This window comes from Ascaphus truei, unplaced genomic scaffold (genome assembly GCF_040206685.1).
Source record: "Ascaphus truei isolate aAscTru1 unplaced genomic scaffold, aAscTru1.hap1 HAP1_SCAFFOLD_766, whole genome shotgun sequence".
Taxonomy (NCBI): Eukaryota; Metazoa; Chordata; class Amphibia; order Anura; family Ascaphidae; genus Ascaphus; species Ascaphus truei.
In genome coordinates this window covers 107,501-113,864 of record NW_027457101.1, presented here as the reverse complement: position 1 = coordinate 113,864, position 6,364 = coordinate 107,501, and the positions used below count along the sequence as shown (strand labels likewise).

At 46.5% G+C, this 6,364-nt stretch overlaps 1 non-coding gene across 1 annotated transcript; it reads right to left on the bottom strand.

Moving 5' to 3' along the window:
* Positions 1–5,439: 5,439 nt before the first annotated feature.
* On the bottom strand, positions 5,440–5,512 carry TRNAF-GAA (transfer RNA phenylalanine (anticodon GAA)). The gene has a single exon. It is a non-coding gene; the product is annotated as a tRNA-Phe (tRNA).
* Between the last annotated feature and the right edge of the window lie 852 nt (positions 5,513–6,364).

The following is a 6,364-nucleotide window of genomic DNA, read 5'->3' as shown; positions in this document are numbered from 1 at the left end:
AGCTTCCCCCGTGCGCGCCTCCTGCTGGGACCTGCTCCTGCTCCTGCTGGGACCTGCTCCTACCTGCTCCTGCTCCTGCTGGGACCTGCTCCTGCTCCTGCTGGGACCTGCTCCTGCTCCTGCTGGGACCTGCTCCTGCTCCTGCTGGGACCTGCTGCTGCTGCTGGGACCTGCTGCTGCTGCTGCTGGGACCTGCTGCTGCTCCTGCTGGGACCTGCTGCTGCTGCTGGGACCTGCTGCTGCTGCTGCTGGGACCTGCTGCTGCTCCTGCTGGGACCTGCTGCTGCTGCTGCTGGGACCTGCTGCTGCTGCTGCTGGGACCTGCTGCTGCTGCTGCTGGGACCTGCTGCTGCTGCTGGGACCTGCTGCTGCTCCTGCTGGGACCTGCTGCTGCTGCTGGGACCTGCTGCTGCTGCTGCTGCTGCTGGGACCTGCTGCTGCTGCTGCTGCTGGGACCTGCTGCTGCTGCTGCTGAGGCCCACGCTGCGCTGTGTGTCCCATGTCTTGGAGAGGGCCCACTGCCGTGCGGAGACCCCACTGCTGCCACGTGTGACCCGGTGAGTGTGTGAGTGACAGACTGAGTGTCTGTGAGTGTGCCTGTGTGTCTGTCAGTGTGCCTGTGTGTCTGTGAGTGTGTCTGTGAGTGTGCCTGTCAGTGTGTCTGTGAGTGTGCCTGTGTGTCTGTCAGTGTGCCTGTCAGTGTGCCTGTGTGTGTGTGTGTGTGTCTGTCAGTGTGCCTGTGTGTTTGTGAGTGTGCCTGTGAGTGTGCCTGTGAGTGTGCCTGTGTGTCTGTGAGTGTGCCTGTGTGTCTGTGAGTGTGCCTGTGTGTCTGTGAGTGTGTCTGTGTGTCTGTGAGTGTGCCTGTGTGTCTGTCAGTGTGCCTGTGTGTCTGTGAGTGTGCCTGTGAGTGTGCCTGTGTGTCTGTGTGTCTGTGAGTGTGCCTGTGTGTCTGTGAGTGTGCCTGTGTGTCTGTGAGTGTGCCTGTGTGTCTGTGAGTGTGCCTGTGTGTCTGTGTGTCTGTGAGTGTGTCTGTGTGCCTGTCTGTGTGCCTGTCTGTGTGTGTGTGTGTGTGTGTGTGTGTGTGTGTGTGTGTGTGTGTGTGAGTGAGTGTCTCTGAGTGTGTGTCTGTGAGTCTTCTGCGTGAGTGTGTCTCTGCGTGAGTGTCTGCGTGAGTGTGTCTCTGCGTGTCTGTGAGAGTGAGTGTGTGTCTGTGAGTGTCACCCTCTCCCTATGTCGCCCTCGCCTTCTCCCTGTCGCCCTCGCCCTCTCTCTGTCTTTGTCTCTCATTCTCTCTGTGTGTGTTCTGTGTCTCTCTTTTTCTGTGTGTCTCTCTTTTTCTGTGTGTGTCTCTCTTTTTCTGTGTGTGTCTCTCTTTTTCTGTGTGTGTCTCTCTTTTTCTGTGTGTGTCTCTCTTTTTCTGTGTGTCTCTCTTTTTCTGTGTGTGTCTCTCTTTTTCTGTGTGTCTCTCTTTTTCTGTGTGTGTCTCTCTCTGTGTGTCTCTCTCTGTGTGTCTCTCTCTGTGTGTCTCTCTCTGTGTGTCTCTCTCTGTCTGTCTCTCTCTGTCTGTCTCTCTCTGTCTGTCTCTCTCTGTCTGTCTCTCTCTGTCTGTCTCTCTCTATCTGTCTCTCTCTCTCTATCTGTCTCTCTGGCCGAGTCCATAGAAGGACAGGCCGCGCTGAGCTGTGCGGACGCTCCGCGCTGAGCCCCTGCATCCTCAATGAGGATGCCTTTAGAGGGGGCTCACGCGAGCGTCCGCAGGCGTGCTGAGGCGCTGGAGTTTTCAGCCGACAGCCAAGCTGTTTTTCAGAGCACTGTCGGCTGAAAACATCCAATCAGCGCGGAGCAGCGTCAACGTCACGGCGCCTTGACGTCTCTTTATCTTTCTCTCTCTGTCTCTCTCCCACTCTCTCTCTCTGTCTCTCTCCCACTCTCTCTCTCTGTCTCTCCCACTCTCTCTCTCTGTCTCTCCCACTCTCTCTCTCTGTCTCTCCCACTCTCTCTCTCTGTCTCTCCCACTCTCTCTCTCTGTCTCTCCCACTCTCTCTCTCTGTCTCTCCCACTCTCTCTCTGTCTCTCCCACTCTCTCTCTCTGTCTCTGTCACTCTCTCTCTCTGTCACTCTCTCTCTCACTCTCTCTCTCTGTCACTCTCTCTCTCTGTCACTCTCTCTCTCTCCCTCTCCCACTCTCTCCCACTCCCTCTCTCTCCCACTCTCTTGTCACGTGTATTACTGCGGTGAAGCGCTTTCTACATAAATGGCGCTATATAAATAAAGACATACAGTACATACATACATACAACATCCAACATGACAAAGCATATAGTTAAATATTTATCTGTTTCTCTCTCATATGTGGGGTCTGGCTTACTTATCTCTCTCTCTCTCTCTCTCTCTCTCTCTCTCTCTCTCTCTCTCTCTCTCGTATCATCAAGAGGGTAATCTAAAATTAATTTGCAGAATTTCAATAACCCTTGGCATTTGTAAATAGTTTCTTTAGTAAATAAAGAGTTCAATTGAAAATAGATACATTTTATTGAAGAGTTTTAAATATATTCTTAGTAAAATATGTTACAAACTGACTTATAAATATAAATCTTATTTACAGATAGTCACAGAGCTTGGCATCAGTTACAGATTAGTCAGGTTTTTTTTTTTTTTTTTTTTTTGGGCCTAAGTAGCTCATGGGAGAATGAAGTCTGGATGGTGGGTATTCGTAACGTTTAGAGATGTTATGATCCTTCTGCCTCTGAACAAAGCACTGTAGCCTCCTTTTGGAGGTATGTTGACAGGCTTACTCCCTCTCCAGTTGTGCTTTCCTTTTCATAGCCTCTCTCTCCTCTCTCTGTTCTGGTGGAATAGGTATGGAGAGCTCAAGCTCTTGGAGAGGCTGTTGACAGAAGGATGGGATGAAGTTGTCCACTCTACTGGGTACATTGATAGGAAGCTGCAGGTTAGAAAGCTGGTGCTTCTGGTTGAAAGGAGCTTGAATGGGGATAGTGGTTTGGCTGACCTTTTTAATGCATGTCACTGCAGCTTTCCGTTCTATGGATATCACTGGGAAGTGTTTGGGATTCTCTATAACTGAAGCTTTGTTTTCCCCACGTTGTTTGATTTCACTGGTTTTAATGTCAGGTCTTGTGTACTCATGTATTTTAAATAGCCTAGGCCTGGCATTAATACCGACTCCTTTAATACTAGAAATACTGTCCTGTTTTTTGGCTATGAACCTTTTAATCGCATCAGTAAGAGACCACTGAACATGAGAAGCAGAAGTCTGGCTTTGGCGTCCTTGCATTGGTCCAAGCTTATTTCCAAGTGTAATGGATCCTGCGGGTGCCCCTGGACCTGTGGGACCTGCTTTTTTACCCAATGGGTGAAATACTTGAACAGAGTTAATCATTTGGAGGCTGAGGTTGCTGTGATGGGCTTTCACCTTTCCTTGTTCAGAAGGTTCCAATAACTTCTTGCCCTTCCCAAGAACTTCTGAATTCACTCCAGGCTGATTAGCACTTTTTCTTTTGAGAGCTTTGGGGTTGCTCAAAACTGAAAACGCTGGTCTGGTTCTTTGTTTTCTTCACTAGCTGCTTGATATTGCTGTTCTGTTTACGTTTGATCCCCATCTCTTGGGGAGTGGTAACATACTCTGAGTCCACTGTTAGTGACATCAGAGATGTACCTGTTCCTAAGGTATATAAGGCACAGCACTGCCCAAAGTTAGTGTGTTCTCCTTGATCAAGTTCAGAGTGAAGGTCAAGGTGTGGATTAAAGGAGAAGTGCGTTTAAGCAGCAGCAGCCAGTTGGCTGGGCCTGCACTGTGTCCAGGCACCTGGCACAGGAGGTGATCCCACCTCATTAAAGCTGCAGTTCAGTCTTTTTTTTTTTTTTTACTGCAATAGTTTCATGTGTGCAATCTCTAATTACCTAAAGAACTGTATAGCTGCAGGTCAATTCATTCTCCATGTATTGATAGGCGAAATTTGGTGACATAATTAGTGAAGGGATCTATTTTTCTTCTGCTTCTGTCACTCAGTAGAAGCTCATGAATATTCATGAGCACTCCTGCACTGACATGTGCTAGAGGGAGGGCAGGGCTGACAAAGGGGTGTGCCAGAGCTTGTGACAGGACATGAAGGGGCAGTGCCTTAGTAAATGGCTGTTAAAATAGAATACAAGAAAATTGGTCTTTCAAAGTTGTTTTTTTGAAAACAGAAAATGCTAAAAGTATTTTTTCTTACTACAGAACTGATTTATTAAAAAAAACACACATGCAGGATATTGACGGAACTGCAGCTTTAAGAGACAGAAAGGCACATAGAGACACACTGACAAATGCATACACTGAAGGCACAGGCAGCATGCAGCTTCTGCACCATAAAAGTACATTTGAATAAAAAAGAATGATGATGTCTTTTAAGTGTGGCTCTATTGAAGTCTTGGGGTTTAAGTGTCAAGAAAATCTTGGCAAAAAACAGAGGCATCATTTTCAACCATTTAATCAATATGTGCTTTTAGATGACACTATCCTACATTCTGCATGGATATAATAATAATATTAATAATAATAATAATAGATACCATGGGAAAATAATAGGAGACATAATGGAAATATTATCCAGTTTGTCACCATAAGGGGAATATACATAGCGCTTCACAGCAATAATACAAGTGACAAAACTGGAATATAATAAATATATGGCTAGGGATACAGTATCCTACAGTACATCTGTCATGGATATAATAATAAGAGACATCATGGGAAAATGATAGGAAACATAATGGTAAAAAGCGCTACAGACATAAAAGGAAACATCCGGAAAAAGAGTTGCTGCTCCCCCGAAAAGCTTACAGTCTAAGTCTATACATAACAAGATACAATGTGTATCCATTTTGTGACCATATCTGTCATCAGAAAATAGAAACAACACGCAGAACACATCCAACTTTGCTGCCATTTGCTCATTAAATATTTTGACCAACACCAGTCTGTGAACTGTTGATGTTTAATGCTATGGTCACAGGCACAGCAGTATCGCCAATAATGCAAGAAGGTTTTATGTATGTCTTTTTCTTCTTCGTCGCGCTGAAGCGGGTGTCTCTTGGAGCTCTGGTGGAGGAACTATTCACCTGTCTTGTTGTTTCAGAGCTTTCAGAGAGTAAAAAACCTAGCACTAGTTTAGTTATTTTGATGCCCGCCTCATATAAACAAAATACAGCACACAATCCACTTTGCTTGCTCTCACTTATTGTATCATTTTGCCAATACCTATATGTGCAACACTGATTTTTAATGCTATTGTTTCATACGTTGCATTCTTTCTTTGGTATCTCTTATAAAATGGTTGAACGGAATCAGAAGTCATATGGTGACAAATTATTATTATTATTATGATTCTAAATAATGTAAAGGTTGCTCAATAAACTGCTATTGACAAAATCATCTGCCGAAACCCGGGATCGAACCAGGGACCTTTAGATCTTCAGTCTAACGCTCTCCCAACTGAGCTATTTCGGCTGTGCATGATTTTTGGACAGGTGTCTGGAGCAGATCTGAAGCACAATGTTAGAGATAGGCCAGATAGGCTTCCTTGAAAAGGTGAATTTTCAGAGAGTTTGGGGGAATAGAATATAAGACTTCATGGGACTTCACTGACAGACACACACACACACACACACACACACACACACACACACACTGACAGACACACACAAACTCACTGACAGACACACTTACTGACAGACACACAGACACACACTCACTGACAGACACACAGACACACACTCACTGACAGACACACAGACACACTCACTGACAGACACACAGACACACACTCACTGACAGACACACAGACACACACTCACTGACAGACACACACACACTCACTGACAGACACGCAGACACACTCACTGACAGACACACAGACACACACTCACTGACAGACACACAGACACACTCACTGACAGACACACAGACACACTCACTGACAGACACACAGACACACTCACTGACAGACACACAGACACACTCACTGACAGATACACAGACACACTCACTGACAGACACACAGACACACTCACTGACAGACACACAGACACACAGACACACACACACTCACTGACAGACACGCAGACACACTCACTGACAGACACACAGACACACACTCACTGACAGACACACAGACACACTCACTGACAGACACACAGACACACAGACACACTCACTGACAGACACACAGACACACTCACTGACAGACACACAGACACACTCACTGACAGATACACAGACATACTCACTGACAGACACAGACACACACTCACTGACAGACACACAGACACACACTCACTGACAGACACAGACACACACTCA